Genomic DNA, 12,617 nt, shown 5'->3' on the forward strand with positions numbered 1-12,617 from the left:
AGAATTTTGTTCAAATGCAAACGAACAAATTTCCTTTTTGTAATCCTAAGAATGTATGATGCAAGTTAAGCTGAAACTTACATCCTAAAGTATACACTACTCAATCTTCCCATGGTTAATGAGATGTAGTCCAAAAGTACGATGTACTCCTAATATTTAATTTTTGTTTTACTATGATATTGTCCAGAGGTAAGACATATATCACACTGAGATAAACAACTTGACATAATGAAGATGTTATCATATGTAGTTCTCCAGAAAACCGTGAGAAACGAATTTTTATGAAGTTAAAATATGCGTCGCTTGTTGCCAGTGTGATGCAATTGATAACTTTTATGCTGGAATAGTCTTATTATTATTATTATTATTATTATTATTATTATTATTATTATTATTATTATTATTATTATTATTATTATTATTATCAATCGTTGATGTACTGTAAAAGAAAAATATGAACCGTTAAGTGGTAGATTTTATCTGTTGTTTTTTGATATCTTCTAACAGTGATAACAAACTGCTTGTAAATACTGTACGCAATGATTATCAAGGACAATGGCATATTAATGTAAGGACTACTCTGCAGACTAGCAATAAATAACAGATAAACAATAGTTGCAAAAAAAAAAGTAACTAACTTGGGCACGTCAGGGGACATCCACATTGCGCATTATGTTCGCGTGGTGTTATCATGTTCATTTGGCTAATTTTAATAAGGTGAGCCTGATGTATAAAGTTGTTAAAGTCATATTATTACTCCAAGGGCCGTACGATGGAGGTATTAACGTTAATATTAATGGCACTAATGAGCACTTACTTACTCTAATGGTTAACCTTATTTTTGAGATGATTCTTAGAAGTGGGCGTGTTGGCATGCAGTTAGAAGACCTATATCCATGATTTAAAAAGCACACTTTATCTGTGGAGTACTAACAATTTGCGTCACTATCGAACACTAACGTAGCACTAGCGACGTTTAAAGTCGAAATTGGGGTCTGACATAAGTGGCTTGTCAACTTCACGGACATTATATTTTCCTTGAATGCGAGAATTTTGCGCCCGGGAAATTTGCGCTCTACCACAAAAATAGGGAAAAATGCGCCCGCAATATATTTGCTCTGGGATGTTTGCGTCCTACCCCAAAAAGAGGGGGAAATGCGCCGGCTATATATTTGCACTGGGATGTTTGCGCCCTACAATTCAACTTATTTCTGTATTGTGAAAAGTAACTTCCACTCACACTTGAATTAGGCTTGTCTCTCATCGTCTCAGTGAATTACTCCATCCGTTATAATATTCCGAACAAATCAAAAAAATACAATTTTAGTTCACTAAAGGGCAATCCATACAAATACAATTTTTCATTATACTACAAAATTTACAATAAAAGTATAAATGACTGATATATAATTATTTATTAATATAATCAAAGAGTATAATTTAATCTACAAAAGGCTGTTTGGCTCTACCCAGATATTTCTGTTCACAATTCTTGCGAGTTGTTTGGCTTTTCAGGACACAAAATATAGAAAAGAAAATGTAAAGTGAATGTAAAATCAGTTCAGTAATATTATCAAGAAAATTATGTACAATGTGTTTACTTGCTGGAATTACACTTCAAACACACAATTGCGTTCAGTCGTTCTTTCAGAAAAAATGTTCCGGGGGGCACACTTAGTATTCCGGAGGGGGGTCAGTGCTGGTACTATTCTATTTATTATTATATTATAAACGTATTATTTTGGTCTCTGAGGGGGCACTCTGAGAGCTCTGGGGAGGCCAGGGTTCCCCCAAAATCATCTCTGGAAGAAGCAGTGATTGCGTTGATCCGTTGTGTTATTTTGGCTTATATTGAAGTTTATTCTCCCCTTATATAGCCACAATGAAAATAAATCACAAATGGCATGGCTGTGGGGGGGGGGGAGGATTGTTTATGCTGTAATGTCAGCCCCTCCGAGCAAATGCGTAAGCTCGAATAGGTTCTTTTATTTCGCAGGGCTCAAACTTCCCGGTGGAGGTACATCGCAGGCGCAATTTTCCCTGTTCTTGAGGTAGGGCGCAAATTTCCCAGGCGCAAAATTCTCGACACCGTTCGAATGACCTCGGAAGACTATATCTTTTTCAATACTTTTTTATATTCTTTTGCTCGAGATTTCTTCATAGCTTCTTATTAAAATACTTACTAACATATCCTCATTTTATTGTCCTAACCAATCAATATGGGCATGTTGTCAGTAAATATTTAGATTGATCGAGCCCCTGGTGTGTAACCACAGTATTTCATATCATCCCCTCATTAGAAATCTTCTCTAAACGAACCAATATATGTTGTCAATAAAATATTTTAGAATGATTGAGCCCCAGGTAATTAACCACAGTATTTCGTGACAGACCCCCCTTCGTATTACCATATTCTAGCTACGTGCCTGACTCAGCTAATTCTCTACATTCTTTACCAAGCACGCATTTTCTAAAGCGGAAAGTGTTCTGTAAATACCTAACATAAGCTCATTATTTTCAGCAGATGCACAAATTGGGTAACATTCTATCTACATGAATGTTATATATGTCGATTACTGGAAACCGCTTCTCGCTATCTATTACCATATTTACTATATAATGATTAACGTTAAAACAGGAAATGGTTGATTTGTACCGCTTCCGGTTTGAATATTACATTCTTCAGGGAACTCGATTCTTAACTATTGACTCTGTACATCGTGGGCAAAATTGATGGTAATCCATCAGATAGTTCTTGAGACTGTTTGTTTCACTGACGGACAGAATGAATATATGGCTATAGAGTTTCGATAAACTAAATTCTTTAAGGAGTGATGATGGAACAAATACAAGAAAGGGAACCAAGAGTACCACCGGGAAAATTTTCGAACACAAAATTAGCCATCCAAAACCCACATGTCCTGGGTTAGAATACCATAGATGAAAACTCTACCACTGAGTCATCAATCACCCGCTTATTAGTTTTATTAATTATTATATTAATATAAATTAATGAATGTCTACTTATGTTAATTATTGAACAGTTACATTGTATACTTCGTAAAGTGAAAAATTATAAATTTGTATTTACTGTACATAGGTATGTTGACAATAAGCGAATGTTATTACAATATTTGTTGATATTTCTTTTCCTTCACTGCCTTTCGTCTGGTTAAAAAGTAGTTTGCAGTGCTTTGGAGCAGCTGCAGGTGGGAACGCGATAATGTTTCAGACATACCGGCGACTTTTTTGTGTGTGAAAATAAGACCTTCCTCATAAAGCAGTAAATAACTGCAGCAGCAATTGTCTACGTAAGTGATAAAGACATATCCAACTACAAGAAACTAATACAGTATATATATTCATTATTGTGTTTTTCTTTTAACAGCTACTAGCTAGGGATGGCCAATTCCAGAATTTTTATCCAGTAAAATCGGAAAAATTCCGGATTTTTTCCGAATGTCGGAATTTTTCCAAAATCCGGATATTTTCCGAAATCCGGAATTTTTCCGAAATCCGGATTTTTTCCGAAATCCGGAATTTTTCCGAAATCCGGAATTTTTCCGAAATCCGGAATTTTTCTGAATTCCGGAATTTTTCCGAAATCCGGAATTTTTCCGAATTCCGGATTTTTTCCGAAATCCGGAATTTTTCTGAATTCCGGAATTTTTCCGAAATCCGGAATTTTTCCGAAATCCGGAATTTTTCTGAATTCCGGAATTTTTCCGAATTCCGGAATTTTTCCGAAATCCGGAATTTTTCCGAATTCCGGATTTTTTCCGAATTCCGGAATTTTTCCGAATTCCGGAATTTTTCTGAATTCCGGAATTTTTCCGAATTCCGGAATTTTTCCGAAATCCGGAATTTTTCCGAATTCCGGATTTTTTCCGAATTCCGGAATTTTTCCGAATTCCGGAATTTTTCTGAATTCCGGAATTTTTCCGAATTCCGGAATTTTTCCGAAATCCGGAATTTTTCCGAATTCCGGAAAGTAAATTTTCCGATTCCGGAAAACAAAATTTCCGGATTCCGGATTCCGGAAAATTTTGGCCATCCCTAATATATAGCTCCCCTCTCCTCCTCCGTGCTGTGGCACACAGCATCAGATTGTCACTGTTAATCTCAGCTACTCCTGAAACTATGGATTCGACACTAATATTAGTCATTTTCGATCATTTAAAATGTTTATCCCCTCCCCTACGTTGTATCCTCACCCTTCCTCAGCTGTCAGGGCTGAACTTGGATTGAAACAGAATCAGAAGTGTCACTGTTTCTTTAGTCGACCCCGAAAACTATGGTTAAAACACTAATATCGATCATTTTTTGAATTTCTCTCCCCCTCCCCCACGTTGCATCGTCAAAGTGATTAGCCTAAAGCAATTCCTGCACCTAAGCTCATGTATGTTGAAAATTTGATTGAGATCGGTCGGGTGGTTCAAGAGTGATGAAGTCACAAAGGCAGTCATGTTATTTTATTAATTAATTTATTTATTTATTTATTTATTTTACATATATTTGCCTCCTCCTCCAACCCTAGGTTGGCTCGTCAAAGTCAAACAATAAAAACACCCAAGGCCCGACCCTCATATATGTTGAAAATTTGATCGAAATTGGTTGGGTGGTTCAAAAGTTATTAGGTTTTATTTATTCGTCCCCCTCCACTCCCCCTCCCTAGGATCTACCGTTAAAGTGAAATTACAAAAATGTTTCCAGATCCAAACCTCATGTATCTTGAAACTTTGATTGAGATCGGTCGGATAGTTCAAGAATTATTAAGTTACAAAAATAGTCACTTTCAGTCTAATATAAATTGATATTTGTATATCTCCTCCTTCTATTCCCCTACGTTGCTACGTCAAATTTAAATCATAGAAACGATACCAGGCCTGAACCTCATCTATGTTGAAAATTTGATTAAGTTCGGTCGAGTGGTCCATGAGTTATTAAGTTTTATTTATTTTTTATACTTCCTCCCCCTCTCCTCAGTTCTAGCATCAAAGTGAATAGCCTAAAACCAGTCCAGCCTTGAACCTCATCCATGTTACAAATTTGATCGAGATCGGTAGGACGGTTCAAGAGATTTAGGGCCGTATGCATAGTTATTCTGCATGCCACTTAGGGTCTACGTACGGGACATACGGGACACGTGATAATTTGCGTTGCAGAGTTCTCCCGCAGGATATAACAAGCCCGCAACCTCCCCGTAAGTCAAGAGGATGGCTAGGGATGCTTCAACGCACCCTTTGCTAGCCAGTAGCAATTTATGTTGTATAAAATGCATACGCTCCGTGCTGACAAAATATTTGAGTATGTTAATGAGTTTACCGAATCCGTTGAGCTGATTAAGCGATACTAAATGACATATTAAATGGCAACCAATTTTAAAAATATATACCAATTCCTGGAAGAAGATTGCAGGATATTTTGCTTCCGCTAGTACAAATATTGAATACGAGATTAAAGAGTGGACTAACAAATTCTACCTCAAATAAAATAAGCGAGTGGTACTTGGTGTTACCATATTGGTAGTAGATTTTAGATTAGCTTAAGAATTGATTTCAGGGGACCAGTGATGATTTCATTGATGAGTCGATGGCATTTCTCCCCGATAACCATAACATTCCCTCGGGATCACAAAATCTATGGTACTCAATGTGGATTCCCAGTATTTTCTTTACTAATATATTTCATCCTCAGTATATTGGAATTCGCCACCATCAGAAAAAAGAAAAAAAAAACTTCTGGAATCATCACTGATGGGGAAAATTAATTCAACAATTATACGTATTTCATCGTGAAAATGCTATCCTAATGTCTTTTACATCCTTTCCCCTGTTAGTGTTTGCCTACATTTCCCAGTTAGCATAGGTAAAGTTGAGGAGCGCTAAAATCCATTTTTTTTTTTCACTTATGATCTGACGTCTCCTGCATTCTTGGTTTCTTACCTGTCCATTCATAATATGCTACGTGCACATTCATAATATGCTTGCCAAGTTATATGTTATAAATAAATAAGTGCGAAAACCATGCACAAATATGTGCTAAGCGCCCAACACAAGTTAAGTTTGCATTTTTCTGATTCCAAGCTGGGCACAATTTGAGGGGTCACGCGTCATTTTGTCCGCGGAAGCAGGCATATTAGCGATGGTGGTGTGTGCATGATGAAAGACAAGTGTGAGAAACATCAACCTCCTGTGTTGCGCTGTAATTGCTCAAAGTGAGCATCGGTTCACATGTACCTGTGATTATGGAAACAGTGTTAAGAAGTACGGTTCATAATTATGCAATTATAATGCAAAACTAGGTTCTAGTTAGCACAGGTTGATGCATATTTTTGTACTAACTTGAACATTATTCGAGCAGACAATTCTACCAAATTTTGACACTAGAGCTCTCGGGACACTATAGCTCTCGGGAACGGTTCGAGACGTTAAAGATTTCATTTCATTTTTTCTCCCTTATTTGGAACACTGATAAACCATCTCTTGCTTATTTTCTTTCACGTTTTATGCCAAATGTTTTAATGCCATAAAATGGTATACTTTCTATTTGAAAAACTATAAGTTTGTGTTGGGATGGCTACACTGCTTGTGCGACACTTCTACTATGTTCTTGATCACGTGTCACTTTTCTGTAGATATCAGGTAACATGCATACATTTTTTTTTTCATTTTCTGCGTTTTTACTGCGTTTTTGGGATATAATTCGGCACAGATTTACCTGGTAACTGCTTGGTATATGTATTATACGGTATACGGACAAAATCTCGCGGCCGAAACATCGCCGCCCAAAATCTCGCCGGCCAAAACCTCGCGGGACAAAATCTCGCCGGGCCAAAACCTCGCGTGGCCAAAACCTCGCCGCCCAAAACCTCGCGGGACAAAATCTCGCCGGGCCAAAACCTCGCGTGGCCAAAACCTCGCGGGACAAAATCTCGCCGGGCCGAAACCTCGCGTGGCCAAAACCTCGCCGCCCAAAACCTCGCGTGGCCAAAACCTCGCCGCCGAAAACGTCGCGGGACAAAATCTCGCCGGGCCAAAACCTCGCCGCCCAAAATCTCGCCGTGCCAAAACCTCGCTGCGAATGAAACTTTTCTTTAAAATTTACCCAATGTGTTTCCTAATATGCAATTCCACATTACAAATAATAATAATAATAATAATAATAATAATAATAATAATAATAATAATAATAATAATAATAATAATAATAATAATAATAAGATACAAAACATCGTGTGCGTGGGCTTTCTCGGGTTATTCCCGTTTCCTCCCACTTTCTTTATTCGATCATTTCCTTCATCCTGGTCATCTACGTCTCCTTTAACCTATAGCACATAATCAAGGGACGTCGTAAAAACTCATATATTGTTTCATATTTTCATAAATATTATTAGATTTTTGTTAAAATTTTAAGTTTTTGGATGTTCCAAAGTTCACGAAACTAACCTCGTTAGTTGTCATTACTTTCCTTATGCAGACTTTCTTTCCCTATAACCAGTTTAAAAACATCCTGTCGCCCTACCTTCACATTGAAATCCTCTAATACAGAAATAGAATTTTCATATGGTATCGCGGGACTTGGTCAAATACCCGTGATACTTCTTCTGAAACAGCGTCTTTTATACCGTCATCCTTATCATCTGTTGGAACATTTACATTTTGGTCAGGAGAGATTTTGGGGCGCGAGGTTTTGGCCCGGCGAGATTTTGGCCCGCGAGGTTTTGGGTGGCGAGGTTTTGGCCAGGCGAGGTTTTCGCCCCGCTAGATTTTGGTCCGCGACGTTTTGGGCGGCGAGGTTTTGGCCAGGCGCGGGGTTTTGGCCCGGCGAGATTTTGTCCCGCGAGGTTTTGGGTGGCGAGGTTTTGGCCAGGCGAGGTTTCGGCCTGGCGAGATTTTGGGCCGCGAGGTTTTGGGAGGCGAGGTTTTGGCCAGGCGAGGTTTTGGTCCGCGAGGTTGTCGCCGCGAGGTTCTGGCCGCGAGGTTTTGTACCCAAACCGTATTATACGTAGCGGGCAAACAAGGCATTTCCGCACCGAGTGACTATCATTACAATGATTAGCGATCCAAAATTAGTCAGAGTACCAATTTTCATAAATATCTAGCTGTCACGGTTCGCATACGTCCCTTGTGAGAAAAATTGGCTCGATATCCTTCCTAAACTTGGATTTATTTAAAAATTGGTTCGATATCCTTCCTATACTTGGATTTATTTAATGTATGATTTGAATACATATATCGACTAAAAACAACACTGAAGTTTCTTGACATTTTCTGCACCTCAAAAAAAAAAAAAAAAAAAAAAAAAAAATCAATTCACAATACACTTATCTAAAACGCAATCATAGCATAGTGTTTCTTAACATTTTCTTCACTTCAAAAAAATCAATTCACAGTATACTTATTTAAAACGCAATTTATATCATTATCAACACGCATCTTCACTTAACAGCGAATTTATAGTTTATTCAATGTTTCTTATTTTTTAAAGGACAAACTTGTCAATATTTCCACATTTTCTTCTTAAGGTGTTGCTTCCTTATCATGACTATCGAGTTGTATTCTGAAAAATATCTTTCAGAATCAACGTTGCAAACTGGGAAAGATATTGCTTCAAGAGCACAGACAGCAAAATCTTGGGGGTAAACTTTCACTAACCAACCGGTCAAAAAATAACAGGATTGATTATCTCCTGTGAATCACATTTTGTTGCAATGGAAACTTGTGTTATTTTATTAGTATTACCGGTTAGCATGGCGATTTCGCGAATCAATCGCTTTATGCGGTGCATTTCAGTATTATTTTGAAAAAAAAAAAGTACTAAATTTGCATTATTTCTCGATTTAAAAACACCAAAAACGGCCTTCTATCATATGTTTAGGTATATATACATACTTTACTTTGCCTTTTCCAAGTTTCCGATGTTATCGTTAAAACGAAAACTTCACGTCCCTACTTATGGCTTATTTGTTGACTGGTATCACCCTCGTTTTCGTATGTTTTCAAGACAATAACTGCGGCAGTGTGTGCTATTTCCGAGATGCATATTCCCCGCCATATTGTCATCACAATCTGGCCCCTATCAAACTCTGATACATATTGACGGCGTTCCCCATTCCACGCATGAACATCACACTGACTAATCGAGTGAGATCCCTGTGACCGTTTGGCGGGTGGTTTTGTTGTGCCCTACGACTCTTACGTCAGCCCAACGATTTTGTTGAAAAACTACCGGGTGGTGAGTATATGTGAGACCCCAGAAATATATTTATGTAACTTTTCGATCAATTCTCGGTATACCTTCCTGGATTATTACACTAGTCAACAAGGTTTCTGCCACATGAAAGAAGAATGCTGATCTTTAAGGAACTTTGGTCGCTGAATTCGAATCTGCAATCCGTTTTTCTCTATCACGCACAGTTTTCCCGTGACAGAGGGATTTTCGGGAAATTTCCCCCAAAATTTCCCTTTTTCTTCATTTTTGTACCTCTAGCTCGGGTACCCTTAGGCATATAAACATACAAATTATATTTTAGGTTAGCTTGATTTATACTTAGTAAACCCTGTAAGTTTCATCTGAGTCGCAACATTCTTCATTGAGAAATAAATATATTTCTATAAATATATGCTATGTGTACTGTCCATTTTACCATATACAATAGGTGCAGAAAATCGCATGTAACTTCCACGGGAATTACAATATAAGCAAGGTTTATACTTCATTGGATTTGCAATGAAACATACTTTACAATGATGTATACACCATGTCCGCCATTTTTATAAGAGGGAAATTCTAGAGGGATTTTTCGGGAAATTCCCTATAAAAGTTGATTTTTATCTCATGTCACTGTTCATATAGTGATACAGAAGCGAGAATTGCGCCTAGATTTATATCAATTCAATAAATCAACAGCTCACTAGTAAACAAGGTTTTTGCCACATGAAAGAAAAGATAGATAAGAAAAGATCTGATCCTAAAGGAACTTTAGTCGCTGAATTCGAAAGTACAATCCGTTTTTCTCCATCACCCACAGTTTTTTGCATGACAAGGGGAGAGGGCTGAGTAATTCTCTCAAAATATACTTTTTTTTCCAAATTTTCGTACCACTGGCCCTTGAAATATAAATACAAAAATGACACCATATAAAACTTTGATTTATACTTAAGAAACCTCGCAAGTTTCAGAACAATAGCATTATTATTTCTAGAGAAATAAATATAGCTGCATGTATGTTGTTTGTACTACTTATTTTAAGATGTGATGTTGCGTTCTTTGCACCGAAAGAAAAAAAAAACAATTTCATTTACCCATACAGGCACAAATACGAAAAATGAGAGTATACTACATGGAGTAAGAGGTCTGTGGTTTTCTACAACCTGGCATGTGATTGCATTGATACAGCTGTACAACAACACGTGTTTAGCTGATGCAATAAAGCTGCGCAAAATCGGACTCTACTGATAAATTGTCAGGTCCATGGCAAATAGATAAGGAAGTGTTGTATAACTGCATGCATATTGTAGGTTTAGTTTTAATTTGGATTTACCTGTGACAAGTGGTCGTAAGTGCGTGTGCGTGTTTGTTTTCTTTCTCCGCTATGAAAAGATCATGGCGTGCGTGTATAAACTCACCGAACACTTTCTGTTACGTGTGTGGAAAATATACTGTGAAAAGTCAGCGCCGTGCATTAACAGAAATGTTAAAACAAGCTTATTATAGCTATTTTAGGTGTCATGTGGGTGATCAAGACAAAGTGTGGGCTCCCCATGTGTGCTGTGTAACATGCTATTCTACTCTTATTAAGTGGAAAAGTGGCGATAAAACTCGAGCTATGCCTTTTGCGGTGCCAATGGTTTGGCGAGAACCAACCAGTCATGCTGAAGACTGTTATTTCTGTCTAACAAAAATTTGGGGTCATTCTAAACGAACAAAATCTAATATTGAGTACCGAAATGTTCCATCCGCTCTAAAACCCATACAACATGGACCTGAACTCCCAATCCCTGATCCATACGCACAGTCAAAAGAATCTTCTCCAGCAGAAGAGCAAGTGGATGAGTTGCCCGAACCATCAACTTCCTTTGATCCAAACTATAGCCCAACCAAAAACACACCTCTTCTTGTTAACCAGTCCAGACTGAATGACTTAGTGAGGGATCTAAATCTGAGTAAGCAACAAGCTGAGTTGCACGGATCGAGACTTCAAGAATGGAATTTACTGGCTCCTACCACCAGAATTTCAATTTTCAGAAACCGACATGAACAATTTTCAGGTTACTATATAATGCAAAATTCCCTCTGTACATGTACAAATATAGATGGTTTAATGGATGCACTAGGTTTCCAACACATCCCTGAAGAATGGAGGTTGTTTACACTAAAGGCTGTTTTGCTACATAATGGGAACACTAAACCATCAATTCCAATGGCATATTCCGTACAGATGAAGGAAACTTACGAAAGTTTGTCTGTGTTTTTAGCTGTGATACATTATAACAAGTACTTTTGGCAAATTTGTGGTGATTTAAAGGTCATTGCTATATTACTGGGGCTTCAGGAAGGATTTACAAAATACTGTTCTTTTCTTTGCTTGTGGGACAGTAGGGCAACTGAATCACACTACATTAAAAAAGAATGGTCCCCAAGAGAAACATATATGCCAGGGAAACACAATGTTAAGTATTCTCCCTTAGTTAATTCAGAAAAAATTCTGCTGCCGCCTTTACATATAAAATTAGGCTTAATGAAAAACTTTGTTAAGGCTATGGACAAGAATGGAGAAGGTTTTGCGTACCTTAGAAGTCAGTTTCCAAAAGTAAAAGAGGGGATATTCGTCGGGCCCAAAATTTGGAAACTATTAAAGGACAACATCTTTGAGACAAAGTTAAATAATGATGAACTATCCGCCTGGAGAGCTTTCAGTAAAGTGGTGTATGGATTTTTGGGAATCATAAGGCAGAAAATTACCGTCAATTGGTTCAAGAGCTTTTGGATAGCTATCAAAGGTTAGGATGTAGAATGTCCCTGAAAATTCACTTTCTTCATTCCCACTTGGAATTTTTCCCCGAGAATATAGGGGCTGTAAGTGACGAACAAGGGGAACGTTTCCATCAGGACATTCAAAAAATGGAGCAACGTTATCAAGGTAAATGGGATCCTCATATGATGGGCGACTACTGCTGGTTTTTAGTTAGAGAAAGTGACTGTCACTACAAAAGAAAGAATTAATTGTAAGTACAAATGTTTTATTTTCATACTTTGTAAAGCAGTTGTGCATTTGATCCATTGTGAGTTATTGATATTTGTTTTTGAAGGTCATTATTATTTTTTTGTTTACTATCTTGAATAACGTTTAAAAGGCGTGGAAACTAAGAATTTTGTTGTATACTTTTGGAGTTAAAGATCAGTTTTTTAATAGGATTAATCTGGCGCAATTCCCGTTTCTGTATCACTATTAAGATTCAAATGTTGACTGTCTTCAGCTAATCCAGACTTCTCCAGATATTCATCATTCCAAATGACCAGGACGACGCCAGTCTCGATGAATCTATCAGGCTAGTGCTCATTCCTATCTTTTAATCATAACCTTACTCTTTCTCTCACCCTTTTCCCCAACT

At 37.5% G+C, this 12,617-nt stretch overlaps 1 protein-coding gene across 1 annotated transcript in view; it reads left to right on the forward strand.

Moving 5' to 3' along the window:
• The window catches only part of LOC145673828 (uncharacterized), a 101,975-nt gene that overhangs the window by 42,699 nt on the left and 46,659 nt on the right, over window positions 1–12,617 (forward strand). The gene's annotated exons all lie outside the window — the stretch shown is intronic.

Source organism: Thermobia domestica, chromosome 17 (genome assembly GCF_964235325.1).
Source record: "Thermobia domestica chromosome 17, izTheDome1.hap1.1, whole genome shotgun sequence".
Taxonomy (NCBI): Eukaryota; Metazoa; Arthropoda; class Insecta; order Zygentoma; family Lepismatidae; genus Thermobia; species Thermobia domestica.